Source organism: Monopterus albus, unplaced genomic scaffold (genome assembly GCF_001952655.1).
Source record: "Monopterus albus unplaced genomic scaffold, M_albus_1.0 scaffold165.1, whole genome shotgun sequence".
Lineage (NCBI taxonomy): Eukaryota > Metazoa > Chordata > Actinopteri > Synbranchiformes > Synbranchidae > Monopterus > Monopterus albus.
Window position 1 is genome coordinate 287,279 of NW_018128045.1, and position 8,645 is coordinate 295,923.

At 42.4% G+C, this 8,645-nt stretch overlaps 1 protein-coding gene across 1 annotated transcript in view; it reads left to right on the forward strand.

Moving 5' to 3' along the window:
- Positions 1–8,645, forward strand: part of grin2da (glutamate receptor, ionotropic, N-methyl D-aspartate 2D, a) — a 196,537-nt gene that overhangs the window by 35,492 nt on the left and 152,400 nt on the right. The window lies entirely within an intron of this gene.

Consider the following 8,645-nt stretch of genomic DNA (forward strand, 5'->3'; position numbering starts at 1 on the left):
GCAGGAATGAGTTGTTTCCAAAGCCCTCAGCACCATAGTGCTCATCACATATGATAGTGTAACTGAGGTTTGGACCACATTGTGAGGTAGCAGCAGAGGTAAAAACCATTTACAGTGAAGTGAAAGCAAAAGTCGAGGATGCTCACAGCGCATTCATCGTCCTAGTACAATTCTTAGCTGGTGTTGTTACATTTCAGTTTCTAAGCTACGAGTGTTTTCAATCAATGCAGTTTTTCTTTGTTCTGAGAATTTATTCTATCAATCTGTGTCAAAGAAGAAGTCAACGTTTACATGGACACAAAATGAGACAATCAACCAAACCCAAAAAATGCTTCAGAAGATGCCGTTTTAAAATCTCCCCAAGCATTTTGGCAGAAAACAGGCTTGTCAAAATCTACAGAAAGCTCTATGTGGATGCAAATTTAGATAAAGTGTCAAGAGAAATGTGGTTAAATAGACATGTAGAGGTGGTCAGAGTGGACAGTGGCCATGCAAAGTGCAGGACTTTGGTTTCAAATTCTAAATGTGATTGGGTTTAGGCAACAAAAGCACCATGGTTAAGGTTACTACTTTAATTAAATGGTACTCAAGTAAAACATCCTATTTAGTGCCTTAACGTAAGTTAAATGAGAATAAACCACATTGAAAGCCATCCTCCATTTAACCCGAGGAGAACTAACGACTAATCAGCTGCAGCTGAGCAGGCAGGCGAGCCAGCCCCCGCCATAGGCTACAGAGACTCCAGCAGCAGCAGATGGTGACAAAAACAAGTATGTGTTCACATTTTTCTTTGAGCTTTGCATCCACCTGCATGCCTTTGGTTTAATTTGGAATCTTGGTGACTGCAGACTTGTTTGTGAATGTTTAGTAACCTTTTATGGGCATGGTCTTTCATTTGCAACCTAAAATGAACTAGACTTTGTTCAAACAAGCTTAAATAGTATAGACCTTTCAAAAACTGATGCTGCTGGATGAAAGTGTGGATAGTGGACCAAAGTAACTTTATATTTCAGGAAAAAATAAAGGTTGACCGCTTGGATCAGTGACTGTATTACTGAACAACACTCACTCCTCGAATGTCTCATTACTAACCATCAGCTCTGTTCGGTGACAAAAAAGCAGGTTTAGCATCAGTTTGACCAATTGAATGTGTTGCAACAATGTCTGGCTTGTTCCTGCCCTCATGCAGCTGTCAAACTGCCTCTGTCTTCATGTTGCATCGTTTCCCCCGCAGTGCTTTTGATGCGTTCAGTATCAGAGCAGCCAGATGGGAGAATCTGGCTTCGTGGGCAAACGGGCTGCAAGTTTCCACAGTCAGAGGAAAGCCGAAGACAAATGACTGAAGGTGCATTTTCTAATTGTCAAGCAGGATATCAACAGTTTCACTGACATAGAAAAAAGTTCTCGTGCTTATACAATATATTTAAAGCCAAATGTTAAAGCTTGAAAAACTCCATGTGATAAATTGTTGTATTGAAGACCTCATTGTTTTGTTTACAGAGAGGAGAGTCACTTGGTAAACTGTTCTGTGACTTCCTTTCTGCTGCAGCGACTGCTGTAGCCTTTGCTCTGTCTTTCTGTGATGTTTGAAAGTTAATATAATTGATATAGCTGGTTAACACAATTTTACAGAGCAGCAGAGAGGTGCAGTCGGTGCTGAAGAGCATGTTGAGATCTGCTCGGAGCCTGAGCACTTTGCAACTAAATGAAAACTGCATAAATTAGCAAAGCAATGAGCAACTGTCATGAGCTGCTAAAAGCCTTTTTATGCCTTTCGGGCACAAAGCTCTTGGACCGAGATGCGCAGTTTCATTGTCAGTGATGCAGGTTTGGTTTAGTTTCTTTAACGCCTGCAGCTTAAGTATAAAATGCTGCTTTATTTCGTTTTTGGCATCATTTTAGATGCTGTGAGTTTTTCCCTTTGACTGTAGATTTGGTCGTGAGGGGTCTGAAGTTTTTCTCCTGTTTCACTCATTGTACAGTAAGTGGCTGGCCTCACAGCAGGATGTTCTCTGTCAGCTCGTACAATACACTTCTATCCAAAGTGATAAATTACCAACTGGACTTGCTTGAGGTTCTTTTGAAGATGTTTCCAAGAAGCTTCCTCAGTTCTGACTGGAGCGGAGTCCCAGGTATTTTGCTTTTGTGAGGCTGTTTGAACCGATATGTTGCCCCATCTGGTGTCCTGTGGGTCGTTAGTTCACATGAATCAAAGTACATGTGTGTTAAACTGCCTTATGAGGCATGTCAGGACCACATTGTGTGTGGCTGATGAGTGGTGTCATTGACCAGCTCCTCTGTGTAGTGATGGCTGTTTGACATGGATACTTCTTGTACTCCCCTTTCAAAGCTTGTCTCCTGGGCCGATATGTGAACATTGCTGTCTTCAGAGGGGCGTCCCTCGTCCTTCTGATGTGAATAGTCTCAACAAGATACTTGCGTGGAGTGTGTCCAGAAACAACTGACTCAGCCTGGGGGCAGGATGAGTTTACCAGCTGATGACAGAAACAAGCAACACTGAATTTTGAATTTGAGCTGTTGTTCTATTCAACTCCTAAAACATTTAAACAACTTCTTAAAATATTCATATTAAACTTGGTGACTCAGCATCTGTAAGGTGGATTTCTCACCTCAGGTTTTAAACTGTTCTGTGTCCTGGCTGTGAGTGGGTATGTTCAGAAGTTAACGTCAGAAGCCAAATGACTGACGTGTAGCTTTCAGATTTTCAACCTAAGCATGGCTGCCATGCATAATGAGCATACTTGAATTGATCCATGCTAGCTAACCATGATATCAGACACACAAGGGCCATAGAAAAACACTGGACCAACTGAACTGCGTACATAACTGCAGACATAAACTGCAACATGCTTGTTGGATTCAGGACAGGTTTGGGTTTGGGCAGAAATAAGTGGCCTGATCTATATTCTAACGTGCACTGGCAACGTGCTCGTGGCACCTGAGGGGGGGCAGGCAGCATGAGCTTCATGAGGTAGAAGCATCTGTGTGCAGCCTTAACAGGACAGCAGTAGAACTGACAGTGACAAATATACTGGAAATTACAGATTCCAAATTAGGAGTAAACAATATAAATGTCAGGAATAAATGAAATTTAAAAAACATGGTTAGCATGCAAGACTTCATGAGAGAAACCACTGGCGTTTGTCATACTCGCCCTTTTGAGCTGCAGCGCAAACACACGAGTTGACAAGTGGAACAAAATCAGTTTGGCTTACATAATGACTCAGGGGACAAATATCACACACAGTGTTTGTCATAATTGCTGGCAGATCAGTTCCTTTCACTTGTGTGTGTGATACAGCAGCAGCACCTGCATCAAGCTTTGGTTTCATGGAAATGTATACACGCTTGAGACTAAATTGCATGTTGACGTTTTTCCGTCGGGTGAAATTTATGCAGAGGTTTCAAAGAGAGTAAAGTGGATTTTCTCGTGATTTAGCGGTCTCTAGGAATACTTGCTCGCCATTTGGGTGCCATGTAAACACTGTTATCAAGCAGGAAAACCTCACGCGTTTGTAGGTTTCTGCATTGACATGGACCTGCATACCATACTACAGATTAGGCCTGTAATAATGAGAACAGACTCGCTCAGTGATTCTTCACAGGGAGGTTCGAGCCCCTGCAGGCGCTAAATGGTTTTGGGTGGTTGAAAGATTAATGAATTTGAGAAATTACATTTCTAATATACACTCTTATCCTTTGTGCACAATCCTGTATGCTTCTCAGATAATCAGTGTTTGTGCCTCTAGGCCTGCTCCAGTAATAAATCCAGTGGAGTTGCCTGATAATGGGAAACAAAGATTGGTTTTGGTTTCTTGTTCTCTGTTCTAGTCGCAGGCTTTGGAGGAACTGTCAGTTTGATTTACAGAACCTTCGCATTAGAGAAACTATGACTTGATTGTGACACTGATTGCTTCAGTGTTGAGATTAAAGAAAAATGAGTCTTAAAGTGAAGTGTTTATAAAATGACATGAAATTAACAACACAAAGCCTCCTACTATTAAAAGAACTATAAAAAAGAGAGCTATTTTAGAAAATTGGCCAAAATAGAAACAAACAAGATATAAATGCTTATCAAACTGCTTCAAGGTAAAGTTTAGATTTAAGTGAAAAGATAAGTGGACTCAAGTTGACAATAAGGGGTAATAATGATGTGACTTGAGGGGCAGAACAGAGGGCAGAAGAAAAATGGGATGTAATCTTCAGAGGAGACTGGAACAGCCGCTGAATGTGAAAGTGAATTAGTTGAGGTGCAGAGATGATCACAGATGGGATGATTGGAGGCTGAACGTGATCAATATTAATGCCAGCAGGGTCAAGAGGGCTTAGAAGAGTTTCAGCAAGCTGTGCGTGAATGTTTGAGCTCTGCCGTGTGGAGAGTGAAGAGCAGCGTCTGTCTGACTCCAGCCGGTGTTCACATAGATGAGCTGTGGAAGTGGACAAGTTGTATTTGGCCTATAGCGGTGAGCAGAGCAGCTCTTGGGTTTATCAGCCTCCTCTGCAGGAAGCAGTCAAACACTGAATGCTTTGAGTGACTGAAGTCACAGGACCGGTGTGTTAATTACTGAAACTGAGGAAGAGAGTGCCACAGTGTGGCTTGTTGATAACCTAGGAAATGACATTTTTCTGCTTTCAATCAACCTGCAAGTGAATATTTTGTTTCCTTAATTAATGCCCCATAAAATATACAGCAGTTCTTCCAATAAAACAGGAAAGTGTTGCTCAGCACCTTAATGTCGACTGTTTGGTTGTAATTTCCTCCACCTTGTGTCTGACAGCTGTTTCAGATGTTTTCACCCCATTAAATGTCTGTTGTCAGTTGTTGTTGTGCTTCAGTAGGAGCTAAACATGGGGCTGTGAAATAGGAGACAGCTGCTCATTCTCTGTTTCAAACTGTAATTTTAACTCAAACCGTGGTCTTTGCCTAAACCTAACCATGCTATCTGAACTGCTGCGCTCTCCTTTTATTATTGTAACTATGACGGTGAAAGTCTGGTGAATACTGAGCTGACTAGATGGATTAGGGCCCTACTAACCCACATCTAGGGGCCCGATAACATCCACTGGGTGGTGTGATGAAGGTGTGTCTGGTCTAAACAAATTATGTGCATCAAGATTGGCTGAAACCTTTTTCCAGTTTGATGTAACATCCTGGCATTTGTCTCTTCAGGGACCTGACTTTTAATGTAAACTATGTGAGGACTGGTGCTTACTAAAATGCCACATATTATTTTAGAAATCTAAATGAAAATTATTAAAGATTCTGTGAGCACTTAATGTCTTTGACAAATGTATTGGCAATGCTGATCAGTAACACTTTGCTCTAGAGCCCCATTTATGAGAAGTACCATTTTAAAAAATAAATTATAATGCACTAAAATGTAGTTTTACGCAGCAATAAGGCCATTTAAGTACTTCTGAGTATATGCTGTACAGCATTTGTCGAGTTTTAAAGCATTTGATGTTATTACAACCGCGTTTTATTCACTGTCCTTTATGATGTTTTTTTTTGTACAGCATTCTCCACTTAGGAGCCTCTACAGGAGGAGTAGCTGTTGACTTACACACTTAAATGTGCTTGCCACTACAGTATAGTGTGTTATAAACAATTTGCAAATCTAAAAAAAGTGTTTATAAGTGACAAATTAATCCTCTGGGGACCATTGCTGTGCTACAGCAACGCTGAGGTGTTTCAGTCCTGACGGAGGCATTGGATCAGCTGACAGAGTGACACTGGTGGCTCCGGAGCCATGGTGCCAAACTGGCTGAATCTCAAGACAAGCAGCTAAGTGTGAATTCTAGCTTCATCTGCTTCTGCAGCTAGCCCATTACACTTCTACTGAGTGTAATGGATATTAATGTATAGTTTCAGTCAGTCACACCTGAATATTTGCATCTGGCTGGTTTTACCTGCACCAACACTTTGTATAAGCCGTCATGCTTTGGAGTCACAGCATTCTGATGAATGCATGTGATTACACATCAGTGTAAAGCCTGGACACAACAGTTATTGCATATAAATAGTCAACTTGTCCTCATCCATGAAAGTGCAAATAAATGGAAGCAATATGAAAACTTCTTTAGTTCCAGGACAAATGGCTTAAAGGAGCCATTTGAACAGCTCTGCTCTCTGTGGAATCTGCTTTTGTTCAGCTCTGTTGCAATAAAACAACTCAAAGGATGAAGATGCAGTCTTGTCAGCAGTCAGAACCAGCTGCAGGGTGTAAACATCTGGTCCTAACATTTGAAAATGCTGCAGAGGTGCCCTAGAGCATGGTACTAAACACCATTTACTTCAACTGCTGAGACAATTGTTCTCTGTTGACCTCCTTGGATAAATGGTGGCTTAAAAAAACTCTGTGACGAGTCAGAAATGTCACTGTGTCTTTATTGAAACCAGAGGAAGGCTTCTTTAACTGTGTGAAATTTCCATTTATGGTGAAGATGTTGGGCCGTGAGTGTCCTTGAAAAGCAGCGTGCTGTGACAAAATTGATTTCCATCTGTCAGTGTGTGTTGATGCTGTGTGTGTGTGAGCTATGGTTTAAAACGGTGTGAGAAGCAGTGTTTATTATGCTGGATGTTTAATTCACTGTGTGACCTTCCATGTGTGATGGTCTTGGTACATTAGGAAGCGGAGGCCGGTGGCGGTGGATTCACCAGCCAGCCCACAGCAGTGATGGCTGTCCTGCACTGGCTGTATGCATGCGTGTAGTGTGAGTGTATTACAGTGTTGTAGTAGGCATATTTGATACTGTGTGTTTCCAAGCTCTGCTTTTGCCATGTTGTGTTTTTATGCATTATTTTCTGGGGTGGTGTTTGGATGTTAATGTGTCTGCTGTGGTTGGACTGCCTGTGTGTTGATGTTCAGTCATCATATGGCAAGTTACAGCCACAAACTGTTGCTTATTTACATGTCCAGCAGTTAAGGTACAATGTTATCAGTAACTTGGAGACGCGTTTCTGGCCATCTGGCAACGTACAGCTGATTTAAATATTATCACCCCACTAAATGGCCATTATCAGTTATCATGCTCCCTAAGGGCATGTCAAGATATAACTAATGTTAATGTACCTATTGAGTTGGTGCTGTCTTTCTATGGAGGCTTTGTGTCGGAGAAGCTGTAGCCTAGTAACAGTTGAGACAGCTGAGGCTTTCAGGTAGAATATTTTATTGAGAGCTATGCAGACTTATAAAAATAATGGATACGCTGCAGCCAATCGCGAGTGAGTATTCTCTGTAACCATGGTGTTAAGAGGAAGCTGATTTGTAGCACTCCTGGGGTTAGCTTCATCTTTGAGCTCGCATGTTTATAGTTGTATATTCATGCCTTAGTAGAAGTTATCGTCTGCTCATAGCTGCATGTGTGCACACATTTCACAGTCTCTTTACACTGGCACCCATGCCTGGCTGAGTGTATGCACGTGTGTGTGTGTGCGTGTCAGGCAGGCAGTGAGACAGGGCAGACAGCTCCTATTGCTCTTTTGGATGAGAGCAGAGAGTCTGCCAGCACATCGTCAGGCTCTCTGGGAGACATGCAGGATATAATCGCAGCGTCTGGGTGGGTCGGTTTGGGCCTCAGCATTGTCTCTTCGTCTGTCCGTCTGTCTGCAGTGAGGACAGTGGGCATTAGACAACAGCTTTAAGGTGGCCAGATCATAGCCTTTTAATTTTTTTGTTTGTCCTTTGACCGTTTTCATCCACTGGCCTCAGGGAGGAGCCTGGTCCCAGAGAGAAATGTGGCCTCTGAAGAACAACAGGAGCTTAGCACTTGTTATGCATTTTAACTCTGTGTGTTAAAGTATTTGACAGGGCTTTACTGTTAGGAGAACTGTTATACTCTACAATCTGTGTATTTGCATCTCCATATAATGTGTGGGAGTGTGGGGGGGGGGCTCTTGCAGTGAATGAGCCTGGCAATAATGTTGCTGCAGACAGAGATGGATGGCCATGCAGGGGTGGAGGGTCAAGGATACAGCTGGCTGAGCCACAGCCTTGTGCACAAACGCACCAACACTGAAGGACAAGAACATAAAATAGCAGGCTTCTAAGATGCAGATGGGTGTTCTGTTGGATTCTGGTGTCGATTGTCTGACAATCCAGCTCAGTTTAGTCATTATAAAGTCTCATGTTGTTATGGCGATTCTTGTGAAAACCTATGACTGCCCCCACCAGAAAAGCTGTTTGTTGAAATACTTAAAATGACCACTTTACGTTTTCCTGACAAGCGAGCTGTTGTGGTCGTGTCACTAGTAGCATGACTTTGTTATCCTGCCACAAACTCTTGGGAAAGAGGCTGAAATGGGCGGTTGGGTTCACATCAGTCGACACAGTGGACCTTGCTTTATATTCTATTCTGCTAAGTGCTGATTTTTTGGTCACATTTGCTAGGATGTAATCTGTCTCTGTCCAGAGATGGATGGATTATTGAACTGGACAACTGGGCTCAGGTCCAGCAGCCCACGGGATGAGTGGTACTGTTGCTTTGGTGGTGCACCACATAGAGGCGGTCATCCAGGCCCTCTGTTTGCAGTGACTGTTTTTAACATTTCAAGGCAGTGAAGAGTAGTGTTGTTCTGATTGTTTGTTTTTGCTCATTTTTCATATTTGGCACTTTTGGCAGGT